The following is a 23,083-nucleotide window of genomic DNA, read 5'->3' as shown; positions in this document are numbered from 1 at the left end:
GATAAAGGTAATCAGATGGTGCCAGGTTGTTTTAAACAGTTTTTTTTTTAATGTTGGAGTTCAAAAGAGGTTGGATTCTTTTTTCAAGCGGGGCTTTGGAAAGGAAAAACTGGCATGTGTAGTCTTGCCCACATTAATTTTTACTGCCATGGTCAAAGAGCCCCACCAGAATAAAACTTGTAAAATGTCTGCTTTCTTTATTTGGCTTGATCATAGAGGAATTAGCTTCCCCAGTGAACCAATGTGAAAAGCAGCTAGTTTGGGGAAATAAGCAACGCTCACAGGAAAGAGGAAGTTTGAGACAAACATATGGTTGAAATGCTCTAGTCGATTTCAGATCAAGCTGAGTTGAGATCCGTTGGTTCAGGGATCCAGTTCACTGCACATTCCTACTGTGCCTGACTACTAATTGCATCCTATGTTTGTCAATCAAATATTTGCAATTAACAAAAATATTCCCTTAAGAGACATAACAGAGCTGGCAAAGGATCGAGTGCTTTGCTAAGTAGAGCTAGCTGCACACAGAAAATAAAAAAAATACGGTATTAAAAATATTCTGTGGCTCCTGCCACTGCTAGACACTCCCAGTCAAAACATTAACAAGCAGAATAGGTGGCATGGGGGCTTTACAAAGGGATTGTGTTCAAAGAACAGAAACTTTGATCTCAGTGTCTCTGACCCCTCCTCCACCTCTGATGCTTCAATCTACAAGTACATATAGTGGTTTAATTTAACTCTGTGCATAATTTGCCTAAGGATAAAAGTTGATCTAGATTTTTTTCAACTCCAATTTTACAAATGCTCTACTTTTTCACTCCCTCCCCCTCCTCACACACAGATTTGAAGAGGGAAGGCTGACAAGGAAGGTGACTGGAATATTAAGAACTGCGAGACATTCTGAGGAAACTCTAATTTGTAAATTGGTAGAAATGCCAGTAATTTGTTGGGAATTGAAGACCTTCTGTATTCAAGAGTGAAGCTTGGCAGCTGTGCACTGTTGTTTTATAAATCAATATTCCATCTGAAGGTGGTGTTTGAATGTTTGTGTCATTGGGGTTTGTCTCTAACATAGTTCTGAGACAAGAAATGCTCAAACAAAACAAACACAGTCCCTTTCTGGTCCTCTAGGATAAAGTCCAAACATAATTCCACAACAGGGCTCTAACATTCAAATCAACTACAGAACTTTTGTGATGACATAAAACCCCTGGACCACAGAAATGCTATTGAATTGGAGATGCTTTGCAATATTCCCCAAGACGGGACTGTGTGGCTGTCAGATTAACAAAAGTCAAGAGGAGGTGAGACAATGCTCACCACTGCAAAAAGAGCTTCATGCATAATGAGCAGGATCTGCATGCCTGTTTAGGAAATTAAGGTGAATCCAAGGTGACTTGGGGTCACATACGGAGTCACGACGGTCACTAACTGGAAAAGTGAGCATTAAAAATTAGTCATTGGGTTTAAATAAATTCATCTCAATCATTATTAGATACCATATAGGCTTAATAAAAAATAATTGCTTGAGTGAATTTTTCGGCGTTATCTAGTTATTAACTGGCTCTGAGCTGCTGGGATTCTGTGCTGTGATTCTGGGTGTTGTATGAGGAAGGAGAGCTGAAGCTGAGCTGTTTTTCCACTGTTATCAATTCTCTACTGTTTAGATATAGCAACGTGCACAGTTGCTACCAGAGTGAGCCACAGATAATGGGGTGTTTAGTACATATACATTAATTCATTCTCACAGGTAAAACCTGATACATGATAGGTAGGGGGGAAAAGTAGTGTTATTGACATTCCCATCTTACCCAAAGAACTATCACTCTCCTAGAATTATGAAAAGAACAGGCCATGCTAGGGCTTCTACAAACTCAGATTTAAGCCCTTGTTGGGGCTAATTGCTGCTACTTCTCTGCTTCAGTGGTTTCCAAACATTTTTTGTCATCTCCTCCATAAAATCTTTTAGAGCATAAGCTTCCACTATGTGTAGAATTGTACTAGTAATGCATTATAAAGCATTAACAAAACAAAATTTTAAAGCACAGGATAAAGAGTAATTAGAAATAAATGCCATCTTCCCAACCTCCATCTTCTGCCCACCCTCACATCAGCACACTCTGTTCTCGGCAGGGCAGAGGCAGGTGAACCTGGCAGAGCCCCAGTTTTTCCTGAGTGGTCTGAGTCTGGGTTGAACTGGAACAAAGGAGCAAGTGGAAAATCTCTATCTGTGGTCATTGAACACCAGCCCTAAACTGAGGATTAGGTGGGAAAATAGTTGTACTTAGACTTGCAAAATGGCATCGAGAACTCTGTTGGTTCATTTTAATTCCACCTGCACAGAAGCACAGAAACTCAGCCCACTAATAACCAGATGAAAACCAAAAAAATTTCTCTCGATAATTCTTTTTGATTAGGCCCAAGTGCCATCCAATAATGGTTGAGACTGACTTAAAAAAATGACTCATTTGCTCATGAGTGTGGGGAGAAGGAAAGTGATGCAGATGAGGGTTTGCATGAACACTATTCAGGGAATCTTAGCAGAGGGAAAAGAAAGGAAAACTCACTTGGCTGTGGCAGGGAGTTCCCGCCCTGCCGTTTGCAAGTTGTGAGACTCTGAGGCTCAGATTGGAGTTAACTGGGTAGAGTTTACGTAGTCCCTTTTCTCCTCAACTGCTTCTCTGTAGAATAGGGATAATAAAGTCTATTTTGCTGCTGTATTTGACCATTAGCAAGAATTCATATAAAGTGACTCACACAGTGTTGAATAGCAGCTGCTCAATAAGTGGGGTCTACTCCTGTTATACACCTGCAGGAGACAGAAAATCAAGCTTTTCCGAGAATATCCATTCTGTTTTCAAGTGGATCAAATAATAATTTCGGTAATTATGAGGACATTTTTCTTTTAGAATTTAAAGTTGTTTCGTTTCTAGTATCATAATGAATCCTCACAATGAATTTGAAAAAGAAATAGGACAAGTAGAAGTATCCTCTTTAGAGAAAGAGAAAGGTCAATAAATTGTGGTCATTAGGGTTGGAGTTGAAATTGAACTCAGGATTTGATTTCTGGACAAGAAGGGCTAAGGAAGCAGACATATTTGGTACATATTCCTTTCCATTAAATAACTCAACCAACTGGGGGGGTGTGCGCATGTGCGTGTGTGGATGTAAAGTTTTGTTTTGTTTTTCTTTTTTCATCTCTTAAGTTAACTCTGTGTAGCCCAGTCTTTCCTCTATTACTCTTTTTTCCCCATTGGCCAGCAAATTCTTTGGTAATAAAATAAACAGTACAATATAATGAATTGAAAGAAATGAAACAAGCTTCTGTTACCTGTGCTCTTCTCCACTAAAACTTTGCTTTGGCTGTTATTTTGAGACATAATAAACAGTAAATATCTATATTATTTGCTAAATATGCTTTTGTTTTTCTTCCATCAACTTAAATGCTGAATACTGTCAGTTTATCAACAAAAAATAGGAAAAACAAACAAAAAACTACATGTAAGTTTCATATCCAACAACAACAAATTTTAGCTCTCTCACCTAACAAATTTTGCTGTAAACAATGTTCTATACTTAAGAAATATTGGAAATGTTGACTGATTTTCTTGCTGATTTTAGGCAAGACAGAAAGACAGCTGTATGTTATCTTGATTTTGGTGTCTCAAATCTCATGTCTGCTAGAACCTTGGAATATGAACTTGTTTGGAAGTAGGGTCTCTGCAAAGGTAATTAGTTAAATTAACATGAGAGCATACTGGGTAAGAGTGGGCTCTAAATCCAATATGACTGTTGTCTTTATAGGAAGAGGAGAGGCCCTGGCTGGTGTAGCTCAGTAGATTGAGCATGGGCCTGCAAACCAAACAACTGTGGTTCGATTCCCAGTCAGGGCACATGCCTGGGTTGCAGGCTAGTTCCCAGCAGGGGACGCACAAGAGGCAACCATACATTGACATTTCTCTCCCTCTCTCCTTCCCTTCACCTCTAAAAATAAATAAATAAAATCTTTAAAAAAGGAGAGGAGAGGACAGCTAGATCCAGAGACACACAGAGAGGGAAGACAATCAATGGAAAATGAAGGCAGAAATTGGAGTGATGGAGCTATGAGACCAGGAATGCCAAGAATTTCTGGCAACCATTAGAAACTAGAAAAAGGCAAAGAAGGATTCTTCCCTAGAGCATTTGGAAGGAGCATAGCTGTGCTGAGCCCTTGATTTAGCACTTCGGGCCTCTAGAACCATGAAAGAATAAGCTTCTGTTGTTTTAGCCACCTAGTTGGTGGTTATCCATTACTGGAGCCCTAGGTAACTAATACTGTGCCCAAATGTATTACAGTCCTAGAGATAAATTGGGAATAAATGGTTTGTGTCACTTCTTAGTGACTATTTTAATTCCTTCAGGTAATTATTTCTAAGCAGTTTGATAAGAACAATACTGACAGGCACCAAGAGTTGAGGTCATTTCTATTTTTGCTTCCATGTCAATAATGTGAACTTTTCTGAGTAACTTGACTTGATTGATTCCCTGCCCTATCCCCAAAGTCCTCCCAAATTACTAATTAATATTAATAAATTTCATTTTTGTTTCACAATTAGAAATTATCATCACTTTTTAAAAGTAGCTACAAGCTTTGGACAATTTTATACCTGTGTTCTATTCTTTTTGTACAATACTGAAATATAATTTTATGGCCCAGCTTAGCCAAATGTTAACCCACACCCTCAAGTTCCAAAGAACTGTTAGGTTGAAAAACTGATTAAGATCCTTGCTAGAATTCCCCCACCAACATGTCATAATTTGAACTCAGCCCCACTGAGTCAACTTTCCAGGTTGTACCTCCCGTGTAACTTCTTAAACTGATGACTTTGTGATATCCATAACCTGCACACTTTGGAGTGCAAATGTCTGAGGTGAAGGGGAAGAATTTGAACCTAAGATCTGATGGTTTATATATACATAAATATATATATATATGTATGTATGTGTATATGTATGTATATATATATGTATGTATGTATTTTTTAAGTAAGTCATTTTCTGTAGAATAGATGCTGGAAGTCTTCATGCCTCTAACATTATTTAGGTAGCATTTTCACACATGCTGAAACCTCTTCCCTGATGTCCCTTTCTAACAAATGAATAGTCTTGTGTGAGATGCTGGTGATGTGATTTTGCTTTCTTTGCTCTTTGGCTGCTTGTCAGGAGGCCAGTCCGTAGGTTTCAATTGCATGGTCCTGATCATTTGTCAGGGGTCCTCTCCCAGCCCACTATGGGTACAATATTGCTAAAGATTAGGCAGGAAGTGGAGAGGGTTAACATAGCAATAATCATTTGAATGTTTACTCTTTGCCAGGCATTGTACTAAGCTCTCCACATATTTATCTCATTTAGTTCTCACCTCTGAGCATTATTACCCTCCTTTACTGAGGAGACAAGCAAGGCTCAGAAAGGTGAAGTGACTTGGTCAATAGTAGCTCATAGCTGGTAAGTGGCTAAGAACCTGCCTTTTCCTGAAACTCCAGAGTTTTATTTTTTCTATGTCCCTTCCTTTATGTAGTTACTAAAGCCCTGAGTGACAAATAAATTATGTGGAAAAAATTAAATTAAAATACCACATGCAAATATTACATAGGTGAGGAATTGAATAATATGTTATTTTTTTAATTTTTAGCAGGAAAATTTTTTAAAGTCTCACTTAATTATTACCTAATAGTCTCAGATTTTCCAGACTGACTCTGTCAATTTATTTTTCAATTTTCATCACCTGTTAAACCAACCACAGATTTGGAGATAATCTCTGAGATCTTCTTAAAAATCTAAAATTCTATCATTCTATATGCTCGCAGTAGAAAATTTATGGTTATTCTTATTCTCTGGGCAGGCATTGTTGGCACAGAGTGTTTTATATAACTTTCAACTTTCAGAGTTATACGCTAGGTAACTTTCTGGATCAAGAGCCTGATATCCAATTGATCATATAGACAACCACAAATACAACATTTAACTAATAATAATTAATATTCCTCAGCATATAAATCTTTGTAAATGATATCTAAATTAATTATAAAAGGTAATCCAAATCAAATAGCTTGCAGTTTATTTAGATTATTTAGTGGCCTGTGAAGAGAGCCCTGCATGGTGAAAGCTGGCAGTTCCCTAAAATCCTCTTGGTAAGTGCTGCCTGAGGCCCGGAGCCAGACCTGGGTAAAGACAGGCAGGTTGGGGAAGCCTCTAATGCCCATAGTTGGGAAAGATGTCCTTTATGTTAATGCTCATGTGGAGCATGCTTTTGTTAACAAAGATTCTTCAGTTTCCTGGCGACCATACTGGCCAGAGGAAACACCCTGAACTCATTTGGCAGAACATGATATTAGTGACACATGTGGGACAGATGCTCTTAAGTTTACAAGGGTTTTAAGGAAAAAAAATAAGAAAAAATATTTGTCTTTGCAAAGAGCTTTAGATTTACTCAGAATTCTCCCTGAGGGTCAGTTAAGACCTCTGAAGCAAGAATAGTCTTAGGTCCAGACCTTGGCATAATATATCAATTAACTCTGTTGCGGTGGTAATTCTGTGTAACAATCATAGACCTTAGTGGCATACAATATTTATTTAGATGATGATCTTTAAAAACTGGACAGGGCATGACTGATGTTACCATATTCACTCACAGGCTCTGCTGATGTTGGCTAAGCTTCTGCACATGTCCAGGGGAAGGCTGGCCATTGACTGACCTAGGCTATCCTTAGCTTGAATACCTGGGGCAACATGACTCTCTTCCACAGGTCTCTCATCCTTAGACAGAATGGAGCATCTATGTTCTCCTGCTGATGATTAAAGGCAAGAACAAGCAAATCCAATGTCAAGAAGATTTTCCCTATGTTTTCTTTGTTTCGAGAAGTCTTATGGTTTCAAGTCTTACATTTAAGAATTCATTTCATGTTAATGTTTGTGAATGGTGTAAGACAAGAATTTAGTTTTTCTTTCTTTTCTTTTCTTTTTTTGCATGTGGATATTCAATCTTTCCAATGCCAGGTATGAAGAAAATAACCTTTGACCCATCATGTGTTCTTAGAGCTCTTATCAAAAATTAGTTGACTATACATACATGGGTTTATTTCTGGACTCTCTATTCTGTTCAGTTGACCTATGTGCCTGTTATTATGCCACTACTGTATTGTTTTGATTACTATAACTTTGTAATATACTTTGATATGAGAAATGATAAATGTGAGGCTTCCTTCTTTGTTCTTCTTCATCAAAATTGCTTTGACTATTTGGTGCCTTTTGTGGTTCTTGGCACCACAAAACTACCCTAACAAATGCTAGGATAGTTTTTTTTCTAATTCTATGAAAATGATATTGAAATTTTGTTATGAATTGTATTAAATCTGTAATGGCTTTGGGTAGTATAGACATTTCCATATTTCTTCCAATCAAAGTACATAAGATACCTATGCATTTGTTTGTGTCCTTCAATTTCTTTCATTAATGTCTTAGAGTTTTCAGTGTACAAGTTCTTCACCTCCATAGTTAAATTTTGATTTCTCGGGTAACAGAGAAAAAACACTGGAAATAAAAGCTAAAATAAATAAGTGGTGTACATCAAACTAAAAGGCTTCTATACAGCAAAAGAAATAATCAACAAATTGAAAATGCATTCTACAGAATGGGAGAATATATTTGCAAACCCAATATTTGATTACTAAATATCTAAAGTATATAAGTAATTCATAAAAAAGGAAATAACCCAATTTAAAAATGGGCAAATATCTGAACAGACATTTTTCCAAAGAGGATATACAAATGGCCAGTAAGTGTATAAAAGGTGCTCAGCTTCACTGATCATCAGGAAAATGCAAATCACAGCCCTGAGATATCATTTTACACCTGTCAGAATGGCTGCTATCAAAAAGAAAAGATAACAAATGTTAGTGAGAATTCAGAGAAAAAGGAACCTATATGCTGTTGGTAGGGATATAAATTGTTAGAGCCATTATGGAAAATAGTATGGCAGTTCCTCAAAATTTTAAAAATAGAGCCACCATAGGATCCAGCCATTATGCTCCTGGGTTCATATCAAAAGGAAATAAAAACAAGATATCAAAGAAATACCTGCACACCCATGTTCACTGCAGTTATTGTTATTTACAATAGCCAAGGCATGCATGCATATACATGTATATACATGTGTATATACACATAAACACACACATTGTAAAGATTATAATGGCAAAAACCATCAAAATAAGAAAATACTGCCATTTGTTACAACATGGATGAACCTGAAGGGCATTATATGCTAAGTGAAATATGCCTGACAAAAAAAGCAAATATATATGATATAATTGATTCATAAAAAGTTTTTTAAAGTCACTTTATAGGAACAGAGAATGGAATGGAAATTGCCAGGACCTTGGGCCAGGAGGGAATGGAGAGATTTAGGTCAAAGGGTATGAACACTCAGTTAAAAAAAGGATTGGTTCTAAGGATTCTAATGTACAGCATGTGACTACAGTCAATAATGCAGCATTCTGAACGAGAAAGTTGGTAAGAGTAGATTTTAAGCATCCTCACCACACACACACAAAAGAAAATTAACTATGTGAGGTGATGGATGTGTTAATTATCTTGAGTATATATCGTATATGTATATCAAATCATCATATTGTATACTTTATTTTTTTAAAGATGTTATTTATTTATCTTTAGAGGGCAAGGCAAAGATAGAGGGAGAGAAACATCAATGTATGGTTGCCTCTTGTGCATCCGCTGCTGGGAACTGGCCTACAACCCAGGCATGTGCCCTGACTAGGAATCCAACCGAGGTTGTTTGATTCACAGGCTTGTGCTCAGTCCATTGAGCTATACCAGCCAGGGCCATATTGTATACTTTAAATACATACAAATATATTCGTCAATTATTCCTCAATAAATTTTGAAGAAAAAAGAGAAGAATGAACAGTCTAATTGCACAAGGTTTCTCAAGCCTCTGTTTGCTCCAAATTTGAGATTGTCCCTTGGCCAAACAAAACATCTGGCTGGGCACAGTCAGAGTGTGAGACTACTCCACGGTGTCATGGAAAAGGCAGGGGTACAGGAAGGGATAAATATTGGGGCAATTAATCAACCACTGGAAATGTTACTATACACAAACAATGGAGCACTTTAAGACACTCAATCTCAGTCTTAACTCATTTTGAAATCTTAACCCCCACAATGCAGGCTCAATAAGTGCTTTGTCTATGAATGAATGAATGAATGAATGAATGACAACTCTGTCTAAAGTAGGTTGGGCCATCTTGCTAATTTTTTTCAGGGGGAAAAGTCTGCTTATTTTGTTTTATAAACAGGGAAGAATAACCATGTTCTATTACCAAACATTTTTTTCTTCAAAAAAGTCCCTAGTCCTAATAAAACAACATAATTTCTAGACACTATTTATGTTCAAATAAAATGAAAACACCCCAGATAAAACAGCGCAAGAATATTCAGGGTGAGTTAACAGATCAAATTGTGCTGAATACAGCTCCTGGCCTCCTCCTGATGTTGCGCTGGATTAGCTATGCCCCTGTCAGGCAACTGTATGTTACTCAGAACACGTCTTCAGTGCTGTGCTCATTTTCATAATAAACCTCAGGTTTCACTCTCTCTTGCACTGTTTTCTCTAAGATTTACCATCTGAGGATAACAAACACTAAATAGAACAAGTATTTCTGCTGAGTTAAAGCTCAACCACGCAGCTCACATTTTCATGGTTCTATTTGGGTGTCTACCCACCTAAAATCTATATTTCTTTCCAACAGTAGTTATAGCATCTGTCTGGCTCTAGCCTAATCCTATATATTTTTTAACAGCACGGAAGGAAGGTGGGAATAGGAGCAGTCCGTAAATTCAGCTGGGAATGTGTCTTTCAGTGTGTTGCTTCTGTAGAAACAAAGAGTATTTTGAGCCTGCTGCAAACCACAGTTGTATTCTAGTTGGAGACATATGTGATGGAGCTAATGGGAGGAATATGAAGTTTTGACCTTTAAAGAAAGTATTATCATATTAGTGCCTTTCCAAGAATTAGGTGGCTTAGATCTCGCTAATCTTACAATTTCAACACCAGGGGATAGAAGGAACCCCTTCTTCCCTGCCAAGTGCCGCTTAAAGTTTTGATGCTTGGGAGCCAGCAGTGTGTGTGATAAATAGCAATCAGCTGCTTCACTCTGAGCCTCCCAGCCTGCCCATGAGATCCAGTGCCGCCCACTGAGCTACTTTGGAGGTAAATGATGCATTTTTAAATAGCACATTAATATTAAAAAGAGTTCGGTGAGCAGATCAAGGACAAAGCCATTTATTCCTTCATAGAAATTTAAGCCTCATGTAAAACGCATGTCACTTCTTCATATGTGTCAGGTGGTCCTGGCCTCTTAAAACACAATTTCAGCCCCCATGTATGGGGATTAACAGGTGTGGTAACATTGAGTGGTGGCAATGCTTCAAAAAACACAGACAGGTGTCCAGCACAGGTGACCAATGCAGAAAAGGATATCCACAGAAAGAAATATGAGGATGGGCAAAAATAGGTTTACAGTCGTAATACAAATAAATAATACATTAATAGATAACAATATAAGAATAAGCTATGTTTTGCATACTCACAAATGTAAATCTTTTTTTGCCCGTGCCCTGTATTTCTTTTGCTTAAATAAATATATTAGTGCTTTTTTCCAGAAGTTATTGTGTCATCATAAACCAGTCTGTTGCTTGAATTTCACTGTTGCTTCTCTCCTGGGAAAGTGGAGAAAGAAAGGTCTATACATTTCCCTCAATCTCCCTCCTGTCTTCCCTTATAATCTTCTCAGCATTCTCTTCCTCAACCATGGTTCAGAAACAGTAGACTCTAGCTTAAATCTTGCTTTTTGGTGTCTTGGGTAAAATACCTCAAAATCTAAAAAGTGTCCCCAATGCCCTTGAGTCGGGTGGCACTGGCCTGACTCAATAAAATAAATAAATGTGGAAAAGAAAATTACATGTAAGTGTCTTTCACATTTAAGAATTCTCTGCAAATTAGATATTAATTTGTTAGCTATTACCATTTCTCCACTGCTTCAGGGCATGTGAGAAAGTGAGAGAAGTAAGACAAAAGATGGTTAGACAGAAAAAGAAGCTGCTCCAGGTGAGGTTCTCCAGAAGCAGATCTTGAAAGGAAGCTTGAGCGTAAGGTGTTTATTAGGGATCAAGACTTGTGAAAAGAAAGGGGCAGAAACAGGATTGGGCAGAAAAAATGTCCGATAGCTACACATGCCCAACAAATCTGTGGCCCCACAGAGGAAGCCCTGGTGAGGGATTTGCTGGTAAGTCTCCCCACTTTGAGCCAAAGTTGCCAGATCTTGATGCCTTCACCTCATTGAGTCACTTATGTGAGATGCCACCAGAAGGGCAGGATCTCCAACAAGGTGGTCTTATCAGCCAAGCAGACCCTGAAGGAGCCCCCAGCTGGAGGTGGCCTGCTCACCGCACTCCCTGCAAGTCCTTCCTGGAAGGGTCACCTGGGCAGCTCATCTTCATGATCACAGTTCTCAGTGACTTAAGCTAAACACTCAAAGCTTGTAGAGTGAGTGACACAGAAGTGGAAGCTGAAGATTCTGTGTTGACAGACAAATATGGTTTTGGCTAGCTCCCCAAAAGGACCAGCCCTATCAACCATGAGGTCCTGAAGAAAAAAAAAATCTTTGACTGCTTTTCTTCTGAATCTCAAAAGAAAAATAGCAGGAAAGACTGGGGGAGGGGTGGGAGGCCCCATGCACAGCACAGCCCAAATCTAAATGGAGGCCTTTTGCCAAAAGGCAAAAGGCAAAAAAAGAAAAAAGAATTTAAAGCATCTTGAACCTGGGATTGAACTTGTCCATCACTGAAAATTGGACGCCATGATCTCTCAGCCACAGATTCATAAGCAATGATGAACATGAATGCCGTCAGGTTAAAGAAGCTGCCTATTCTATTTGAGACCTGTGGAAAAGAGCCTCCAATACATATGGTGCGCATTTTATTAGCAATTAAAGTTTTCACATAAAAATATATGTCTATATGTCTGTGCATAAATGTTGTCTATTGTAATTCTCAGCAAATATTATGTTGGTTCTAATTAGTAACTAAATTGTGAAAGCATATTTTAAAATATTTTCTCAAAGGTATTGTGATATTATTGGGCATGATTGAGAAGCCATGCTCTAATAGCTCACCCTCAGAGTTACTCATTGCTTATGTCCGTGACATTTAATCTTCACAGAATTACCACATATCTTTAAACACAACCAGGAAACTAGCCAGCATGTTCACTTTGAGATCTCAAGAACATAACACTCAAAAAATCTCCAGACTATTCCCAAAGTAGGCCTTAATATTTATAGCATCTATTGTTAACCTAACTTTCATCATCAATTCTGTACATGGGAATTCAGGTTTAGGGAGTCCACAGGGTGATTTGTGAGTTTTGGCCATACAGAATGAGGGTTAAATAGACTTCCTAGGTAATATTAGTGTCTATGGAGTGTCAATCATGAATTAGCTATGGGGGAGGGATGTTCACAGTAATTCCACAAGTTAGTGTTTGTAATAAAAGTGTTCAGTGAGCACTGTCCCAGCTCAGAAATCTGAAGGGGGTGAGATCTGCACCCAAACTCCCACATGTGTATTCCAAGGGAGGCTTCATGAATTTCTATCCCTCAATGCATTTACAGGTATTCTGGGACTGTTGCAGAGTGCATACCCACCATGTCTGGAAACTAGGGAGAGTTTTAGTTAGCATCTGGGTTCTGTGCCTGCAGGAAATGGCTCAGCAACTTGGGGGCTTCAGTGGCTCTGACTGGAAAATATACTTTCTCAGGCCACAGATAGAGGGATGCTGGAACTGACCTAAGCCCATCTGTTTATTTACAATTATTACAGTCTTCTGATACATATGTGGAGCCCCCCCAAAATAAGGGAAAATTTGGGTTTAAAGTGTCTATTTTAGGCTGAATTTTGTTCTCTTGCCCCCTCAGTTTCTTAGGTTGAAGTCCCAACTGCAGTGCCTCAGAATGTGACTCTGTTTGGAAACAAGGTCTTTGAAGAAGAGACTAAGTTAAAATGAAGTCATTAAAATGGAGCCTTAGCCCAGGGTGACAGCTGTCTTTATTGCAAGAGGAAGACACGTGAGGAACAGGGACACAAAGAGGAAAGAGGATGCAGCAAGAAAGCACCATCTACGAGCCAAGGAGAGTGGCCTCAGAAGAAAACAACCCTGCAGACATCTTCATCTTGGACTTCCAGCATCAAAAACCATGAGAAAATAAATTTCTGTTGCTTAAGCCAGCCAGTCTGTGGTATTTGGTTATGGCAGCCCTAGAAAGCTAACACAGTCTCTTTCCCTCTAGGGTGGTGCAACACAGAAGGTGGGCAATGGTGAAAACTGACCTCAGACCAAATCAATATTTATTAGTGAGTGTGCACAAGAACAGACATTCATTGTGCTATAAAACTCAAGGATTGCTTGTTTAAGTTGTTGCTTGAAAGGGTCACTAGGTATAAGTGAGACAAGTATGGGTCGGCAGGATTCAACTCAATTTTTAGTTGGAGGAAGGCAACAAAAATCCTCCAGTTAGAGACTGTTGTGTGGACTGGTTCAGAGTTCCAAGCTCGGAGTCCCATTAAAATGAGTGAGGGCCTTGGAGCTGGCTACATTCTTGTAATTTTTTTCATGAAAGGGTGAAAATGCTGTGGAGTATTTCTACCTAAACCATATGCCTTGAATGTTACTTATATAAATTATGATAAAAAGTTTTAACATCTATTATGGTAATTAGCTGTGCTTCTCAGTTGATCAAAGATAAGATCACTGAGGCATACAAAAGTGCCTTTGGTTTCTGAATATTGACTTTGTATCCTGCCAGACTTATTTACTAGGTTGAGTCAGGTTTTGGTGGAGATTATAGAGTTTTCTATGTATACTATCATGTTGTCCATGAATAATGACAGTTTTACTTCCTCCTTTCCATTGTGGATGCCTTTTATTTTTTTCCTCTTCTGATCACTGTGGCTAAAACTTATATGCCCTTATGAACGTTAGCAGAGTTATTTACAGTAGCCAAGTGCTGGAAACAATCTAAGTGCCCATTAGTAAATGAGTGGATAAAAAAACTGTTATATTTACATAGTGGAATACTATGCAGCAGAAAGAAAGAGGGAACTCCTACCTTTCGTGGCAGCATGGATGGGACTGGAGAATACTAGACTAAGTGAAATAAGCCAGTTGGTGAAAGACAAATACCATATGATCTCGCCTATAAGAGAAACCTAAAGAACAAAATAAACTAACAAACAATAGAACCACAGGCATGGAAACATGGAACAGACAGACAGTGACCCAAAGGGGAGAGGAGGATGATTGTGGAGAGAAAAAGAAGGGACTAGTCAAAGAACATGTATGAATGACTCACACACATGGACAGTGGTGTGGGAATTGGCTGTGGGAGCAGGGGATGGTGTGTGCCTGTTTTTATGCCAGTACCAGGATGTTTTGATTACAGTGGCTTTGTAATACAGTTTGATATCAAGTGTTGTGATCCCTCCTGCTTTACTGTTCTTTCTCAAAATTGCTGCAGCTATGTGAGGCTGTTTATGGTTCCACATAAATTTCTGAAATGTTTATCTCTGGAATATGTCATTGCTACTTTAATAGGGATTACATTGAATCTACAAATTGCTATGGGTAGTATGGACATTTTGATGATGTTAATTATTCCAATACATGAGCATGGTACATGCTTCCATTTGTTTGTGACTTCCTTAATTTCTTTCTTCAGTGTTGTATAGTTTTCTGAGTATATGTCTTTTATCTCCTTAGCTAGGTTTATTCCTGGGTACTTTATTCTTCTTGTTGCTGTATTAAATACAATTTTCCCCTGATTTATGTTTCTGATATTTCATTGTTGGTGTACAAAAATGCCTTTGATTTCTGAGTATTGACTTTGTATCCAGCTGTTTTGCCAAATTCATTTATTAGGTCAGGTAGTTTTTTTGTGGAGTCTATAGAATTTTCTATGTATACTATCATGTCATCTGTAAACAATGACAGTTTTACTTCTTCCTTTCCAATTTGAATATCTTTAATTCCTTTTTCTTGTCTGATTGCTGTGGCTAGGATGTCCAGTACTATGTTGAATAGAAGTGGTGAAAGTGGGCATCCTTATCTTGTTCCTGATCGTAGTGGGAAAGATCTTAAGTTTTTTTCCATTGAGTATGATATTGGCTGTAGGTCTCTCATATATGGCCTTTATTATTTTGAGGAATACTCCCTCTATTCCCACTTTGCTGAGTGTTTATCATAAATGGGTGCTGAACCTTATCAAATGCTTTTTATACATCTATTATTTTTTTGTCTTTTGTTTTGTTTATGTGGTGTATTATGTTTATAGATTTGTGAATATTGTACCATCCTTACATTCCTGGGATGAATCTCACTTGATCATGGTGTATAATCTTTTTAATGTATTGCTAGATGTGTTTGCAAATATTTTGTTGAGGATTTTAGCATCTATGTTCATCAGCTATATTGGCCTAAAGTTTTCCTTCTTTGTTATGTCTTTATATGGTTTTGGAGTAAAGATGATGTTGGCTTCATAAAAAAAATTGGGAGTCTTCCATGTTCCTGAAATTTTGGGGTTAATCTGTGGAGAATGGGGGTTAGCTCTCCCTTAAATGCTTTGTAGACTTCTCCTGTGAAACCATCTGGTCCAAAGCTTTTGTGTGTCAGAAACTTTTTGATTACTGATTCAATTCCATTAACTGTTATTGGAAAGATTATGTTTTTCTAGAAATTTGTTCATTTCACCTCGGTTTTCAAATTTCTTGGCATATAGTTCTTTGTAGTAATTTCTTACAATCCTTTGTTTTTCTTTGGTATCAGTTGTAATCTCTCATCTTTCATTTCTGATTGTGTTTATTTGGGTCTTCTCTCTTTTTCTTGAGCCTGCTTAAAGGTTTGCTGCTTTTTTTTTTTATCCTTTCAAAGAACCAGGAGCAGAAGGATTTTTATACCCATCATTGTACAACACCAAAAGTGAACTCTGGTAAACTGCAGACTATGTTAATTTTGACCTGTCATTGAAAGTCAGTTAACTATAACAAATTTACTACTTTGGTGGGGGATATTTATAATGTGGGGGTCTATTTATGTGTCAGGTTGGGGAGAATATGGGAAATCTCTAATTTTATTTTAATTTTGGTGTAAACTTAAAACTGTTCTAAAAAAACAAAGTCTTTAAAAAATGTGTGTTCAAAATTAACTCAGGTTTTTTCTGATTGCTTCTACTATACTCTCACTAGCTATGTTTATTTATACTAACTATAGTATTTATGAACTTTGATAAAGGCCAATTTGTCATTATTTGAAATCTAAAAATTAATTTGGGGGGAAATTTCTTTTTTTTCTCAAAATACCACAAGAAATTTGCGTACTTTGCAGTCTTATTTTGCAACAATGCATACTTAAATTTCTCTATTCTTTTTACTGATAAATATTGAAAAAATATATAAATATAGATACAGATTTATTGCTATAGACATATAGCTATACCATATGTATATGTGTGTGTGTGTGTGTGTGTGTGTGTGTGTGTATATATGTCTCCACCTATATGTAAATCACATGAAACTCTGAGGTCCTCAGTAACTTCTGAAAGAGTGTAATAAAGGAGCTGTGAGACCAAATATCTAACCACCACTGCTCTAGGTACTGTCTTTCTAGGACACAAGCACCACATTCATTTCCAGCTATATAGTTTCTTCCCTTATTTCTGCCAAAATCATAAAGCTACCTTTCATTTAAATTTTTCTGGAATGGATATTACTCTGAATTAAAAATATAAAGGGAAATAAAAACACTACCTAAGAGTAGCATGAACAAAATAAAGAGGAAAATACTAAAACTAATAACTAATCTACTAGTAATAGACCATATTGCTGTGTGATAGAGTTGTTCTTCCTTCAAGCTGCTGGTCCTCCCTTATCCTGAGGGCAGGGAAGTGCCCTCATCAACAGGATGCCCCCACCAAGGAAATGGCTAATCCAGAGCTCTATATGTCCTCATCTGATGGCCAAGAGGCAAATAAGCTTCCCTTGCTCCTGTTTTGTGATCAAGTGGTGCTTATAAGCCACGAAACTCTGCAGGTGTTTGAACAGAGCAGCAGTATTTATAAGACAGCAGTGAGAAGGATTAGGAGACAGCTAAATGGCCAACTGCATGCGGTGTAACTGTTTGATAATGAGCAGGGGAGAACAGGTTTTGCCTTCAGCCAAACTTTGTGAATCTTAGCTTTGGGACCAATATCTTGATACATTGTCCCATCACTGCTGGCCTATTCCCTGAGAAAAGGAACATCCAGGGAAACTCACCAATTTTAGACAGTAGTTAGCCCAACAGTAACCCGTAGTGACAAGTTAAGTACAACTGAAGCAGACAGATGAGATTAAGTTCCCTTTCACCTTCCTATGAGTAAATATCTTTCTCTCTCTGTCTCTCCCCACCATTTGATATTAAGAGAAAAAGTAATTGACCAAAAACCATTTTTCCAAGTGCCACACATTTACAGATACTACAGAGGTATGCTAAATATAAAACAGCATGGGGCTAGTTCAGCTGGGTCTACTCGCGTTGTATCTGTGAAGCAGACATACCACTAGTGGCCTTCCGACTTACAAAATACTATGATGATTTTATGTGTTTTCTCCTTTTCTTCCCATTTCCAAACATTCAATAAATAGAAAAGTTCTCTTTATTGCCCATATCCAATAGCCAGCCTTGGCTTCCAAAAATCCTAATGAGTTGGGGCACAAACAGCAGAGTGGCTGCAGAAATCCCAGGGAACACTGGGTTCAAAATGACCTGCACTACCAGCTCGTGCCAGCTTGGACATAAGCCAGAGGTGATTCGGTTCCATCCCATCCCTCCCCAGCAGCTCCAGACTTTTCCTGTGTCCTGCACTGTCTTTAATTCCCAGGAGGGCAAGAGGGATTGTGAGGAAAAACAGCTGATGGAGTGAACAAAAGTGACCTAAAGTCTGTCCTTTAAAGAAATGCTGTGCGTTTTTATCCAACTTTATCTAAGTTTGTTGTATTTTTGAAATGTAGCAAAATTTCAATGTGTCCCTTTGCAATAGTTTTGGGCCCTGACTTCAGGGTCGACACTGAAAAGGTGTTTATATTTGGTGAGAATGAACCTAGAGGCTATGCTAACTTCCTGGGAAGCCACTTTGGAGTGAAAGATCTGGAAATGGCAGTGCCCCAACTCAATTCATATTGATTCCATCCTGCTCCCACTCAGGCCAAACCAAGTCTTTTAGGAATCCTCACAAGCTTCTTTGGAACTTGGCATTTCAAAGTGTGGGTAATTCCAACTATCACACAACCAGTAGCTCACAAACATCCAAGTAAAGCCAGTTGTGCTCCTGACTGAATGCAAGCTTTGCAGTCGAGGTAAAGGCTCCAGGTATTTATTAGTTACCAATGTCTTGTACCAGGGGTCAGCAATGAAACTGAGGATGCTTCCTTTGACCTTCAAATGCCAATCTATCTTTATCAGTGCTATAAGGGTCTTGGCATTTCTCATTTCTTGATAAACTACAGGGACAGCAAATGAGTATACTATATTTGTTAAGGTAAACTCTTTAGTAGTAGCAGTAGAAATAGGAATAGTAAGGGTAGTAATATGTAGTATTAAAAATGATTGGCAGATGTTATTGAGAAACTACCAAAGTCAATGAGCCACCCCTTGTCCCTTGCTACTTCTCACTCTATAGGTGACACAGCCAAGCATTTTCCTTCCACAGATCTCCCTGCAACAAGGGACAGCAATATAAAATACTCTGGGCCCATGACATGTGAAGAAAGATTTCTGGAGAGTTAGAAAGCTCCAGGAGAAGCTTTTCTCCCTTAATATAAAAGGACAATTAATAATGAGGTCCATGTGACTCTTTCCCCTTCTCACTGCCTTAAATGCTAACTCACTGGCTAGGAGTGAAGTGGCTATATTGTGACCATGAACAAAAAGTCAAGAAAATGACAGCAGAGTCAAACTTCACCTTGGCAAGCCTGAAAAACTTGCCAGTTACCACACATCCCCGTAGCCCTCATTATGTGAGAAAAGCAAGCATCCTGAGCTTAGCTTTCTTATCATGAATAAGGGGGAGATTGGAACAAAATTAGGTTTACAGTTGTGAGCATGTGAAACAGTTTATTCTTGTATTAGTGTTTATTAATTACTGTATTATTTTCCATAGGAACAACTGTCAACCTACTTTTGCCACACCCTGTACTTTGCAGAAATCACTGGGGATTTTTCTTTGAAGTCTGTGATCACATTGTAAACTGTAAAATTCTATATGAATGTAAAAAAGGCATTCATTTAGGGGAGAATAGCAGGCTGATCATTCATATTTTTCATCCCTATTTATAAGTGTTAATTATATGTCTAAAAGTTACTGAGTTTGTCCTTAAGGAGTTTAGAGTATATTAAGTGACTTTTTTGTGAGTCATCTAATTCCTGAAATAACACCACAGAGAATAAAACAAAGAATTAGTAAACTATTAGGTGCTAAATTACAAGACACTGAGTGCTACTTCTACACAAATTTGAATGATAATCTTAAAGATGCATTGTTTACTATATCAAAAGCTTTATTCTAAATATATGAACAAAGTGATTAAATGCTAGAATAACCCTGTGAGTAAATAAGTATATTACCTCCCACATTTTACTCATGGTATAATTGAGGTGCAATGGTGTTATTGTATTGACCCAGTTCACAGAGAGAAAGTGGAAGAGCCAGGATTGAATTCAGGCACTTTGGCTTCCATCCACTGCTCTCCTGGAAAGAGAAAAACGTCAGGTCACTTGAGTTTGTAAACCGTGTTTGTTGTTTACCTAGCTCTGTGACTGTGGACACAGCATTTATAACCTGTTTCTTCATCTTTAAAATGAGGATAATAGTAACCTAATTGGATTATTTCGAAGATTAAATCAATAATGTACATAAAGCACCTTGTGAAATGACTGGTGAAAAACAGAGCATTGTACGTGGTTGCTGTTACTGGAGTGGTGATGGACCGGAAGCCTCAGCACCAGGAAGTTCATTAAGGTGCTGGTTTATCAAGATGATGCCTCTAAGGTGTTGTAGAGTCCTGTCATACAGGGTTGCATTACTGTTCTCCTAAAGCAGAGAATGCTAGAGTAGGGGCTGTGTTTATGTGTGTGCAGACTTAATATATTTCATTGGATGAAAGGACTATTCATCTCATAAAACATTGAGGGCAAGGAGAGGGAGAGAGAGAGAGAGAGAGAAAGAGAGGGAAGGTGAATAGTTTCTTCATTCTATACAATGAATAAATACCATTTATTCATTATATAAATGGATGAGTTTCTGAGCAGAGGCCTGAGATGTTTTTCAAGGACAGGTAAAGATGGATGATAATATCAGGTGATTCAGAACACCTCTAGGGAATCAGATGGAGAGTATTTCTAGGGGAAAGATCCCAAGAATGACAAAAACAGCTACTACGGGGATTTTGAGAGTATTTTAATAAATGCCCTGCCTCACACTACAATTATGGGCTACCAATCAGGAAAGTGAGGTCTGAGGATGACTTGGTGCATCCCATTGGGAAAAGAAAAAGTTAATTGGGCCACCATTGGCAAGACAACCCCTGTGGAAGGGAACCCCAAAACAAACCGCTGTCCACAAAGGGACAGGAAAAGAGTGGTGGGAGCCAATGCAAATGATTCTCATTTGTATTCAATCAATTCATGTCTTCTGCCTCCCTGTGGCTAATGGGAAGGGGCACCTTTAAGCTTTCTTTACTTAATCTTCTCATTGGGGGCTCTTCAATTATTTACGTAGTAATCAACTCTGAATGGAGAACAACTCACTTAATAAATGAACGGGGACTAAAATGGGCTTTATGACAACAAGTCATGTGTCAGTTTAATAGAGGCCAACTTTGGGTTCTCCACCTCCACCTCCAAAAAGAAAAAAGTTGCTACGTAATTAATTGGGGCCTTTTATTCCTCAGAGGACTCCCTCCTTTGTCTGTGAACCCATACATATCTCCTGGCCCAGTCCCTGACTTGGGGGCCAAAGTCCCAAGCTGTCCCTTTTGCCAACGCTGAAGCGCCCTGTTTCTTCTTTGTTCTTGCAGCCCAATCACATTCCTCAATTCAGGCTGCTGTCAAATTATTTTGGTAGCCATTGCACTAGCCTGTTTAGACATTTTTTTATCCTGAATTTGTCAACAAATGTATAAGCCAAATCTTTCACTTTGGTGTTACACATAAAAACGTAAAATGCATTTTGGAACATAAACATCTTTAATAGAAATAGGCAAGGCCAAGAAAACAGCCTAAGCATGGACACTGAATGTGACATTCCCAGTTGGAACTGGTACACTAACCACATACTATGGCCAGTCAACTAGGAAGAAACCAATCTAAACACAAAATCATTTTCTACACACTTCTTTGTCTTTTTCCCATAGAATGTTACCAGAGATTTTGAGAAATCAATTTAAAAAATCTATTCTCCTAATGTATATGTTTAAGCAACCGTGCAATATTTGTTTATGCTATCAAAAATTAAAATATTATTTATCTGTCACCACTCATTTTTAGTGAACCTGTGAAGGCTTCAATGCACATAGAGTGTTTTATAATTATTCACAGATGGAAATTTAAAAACTCTGAAATTTCTAGAAATTTTCAGATACATAGTTGCCAGAATGCATAGTTCCTTTTTTTTTCAGAATATTTTCTTTTCTTTTTTCTTGTACCATTCTTATTTCTGTTTCACACTAAATTCTTCAATTTCCGCGATCATTTTATGCATGCCTTCTTTCTGCTGCCATATAAGCCACTGAAAACTTCAAAACTGAGAAACCTGATGCATTACTAGCATAGTTATATTATGGAAATACCACTTTTACATATGCTGCATCATTCCTAAAAGTTCATAAATATGCTACGATTGCCCATTTTATTCCTCTCAAATTTCATTGGCTGACCTTCTGGAAATTGGTTTCTTTTTACCTTTCTAAATTATTACTACTACTTCTCAATTTTTCACTTCCCCCTTAATTAAGCTAGTCTACAGTCTTTGTTTGTATTTCTATGACTATCCTTGTGCTATTTTTCCCACAATGAAATGTACCCAAACCTCTTTCCTCTCTATTTAAATACCAGTCCTCTCTTTAAGTTTCTTCTTTATGGAGTCATAATCTGCTATTAACATCCCACATGGTCTGTTTCTTCAAATACCAGTTAATCACTCACTATGTGGTTCAACTATATTCTATTTTTATGTATTTATTGATTTGAGAGAGAGAGAAGTTTGTTGTTCCACTTATTTATACATTTACTGGTCAATTGTAGTATGTAGCCTGACCAGGGATCAAACCTGTAACCTTGTCATATCAGGACAATACTCTAACCAACTGAGCCACCTGGCCAGGGCCTCAATTATACTCTAATTTTTCATCTATGTAAGTGTCATTTTTTGAGTTACACAGTAAATGCCTCAAAATGTGTTGTTTTTTTTTTTGTTTTGCCCCCTGTGATTGGGTGGGGTTGAGTATATGTTCTACTTGGTATAAGAGCTTAATTGATGTACAGCCAAGTACCAAATATAAACCATGCAATATAAAGAAAATTTGAAACATTTAACTTGTCAGGATTCCAGAATGTTTTATAGATAATCTTGTATAACTCACACCTTGAGATGTTGGACTGCAATTGTCAGTTTTCACCCATATTTTATATTACACTTGACAGGGTTATTTCCATAGCCCATGCTATTCTTTTTCTGGCCTGGAATGTGAAAACTTCCCTCGAGATATCTAATGAACCTTTAATTCTTAAAGTCATATCCAAGCAGCAGAATAAGTTCTATAAGTCCCAATAATTGTTTCAAAAATCAATACATTCTCATAGTTTTTGAAATGCAAGCAGGCAAAGATAATAGATATATTCTTCATTGGGCATTCAAGACCATTGAGTTCAGTGAAAAAAGAAAAA

The sequence above is a fragment of the Artibeus jamaicensis genome, unplaced genomic scaffold, assembly GCF_021234435.1.
Source record: "Artibeus jamaicensis isolate MK-2021 breed Jamaican fruit bat unplaced genomic scaffold, CSHL_Jam_final contig_465, whole genome shotgun sequence".
Taxonomy (NCBI): Eukaryota; Metazoa; Chordata; class Mammalia; order Chiroptera; family Phyllostomidae; genus Artibeus; species Artibeus jamaicensis.
The sequence above is the reverse complement of the archived record's forward strand: the minus strand, read 5'-3'. Positions refer to the sequence as shown.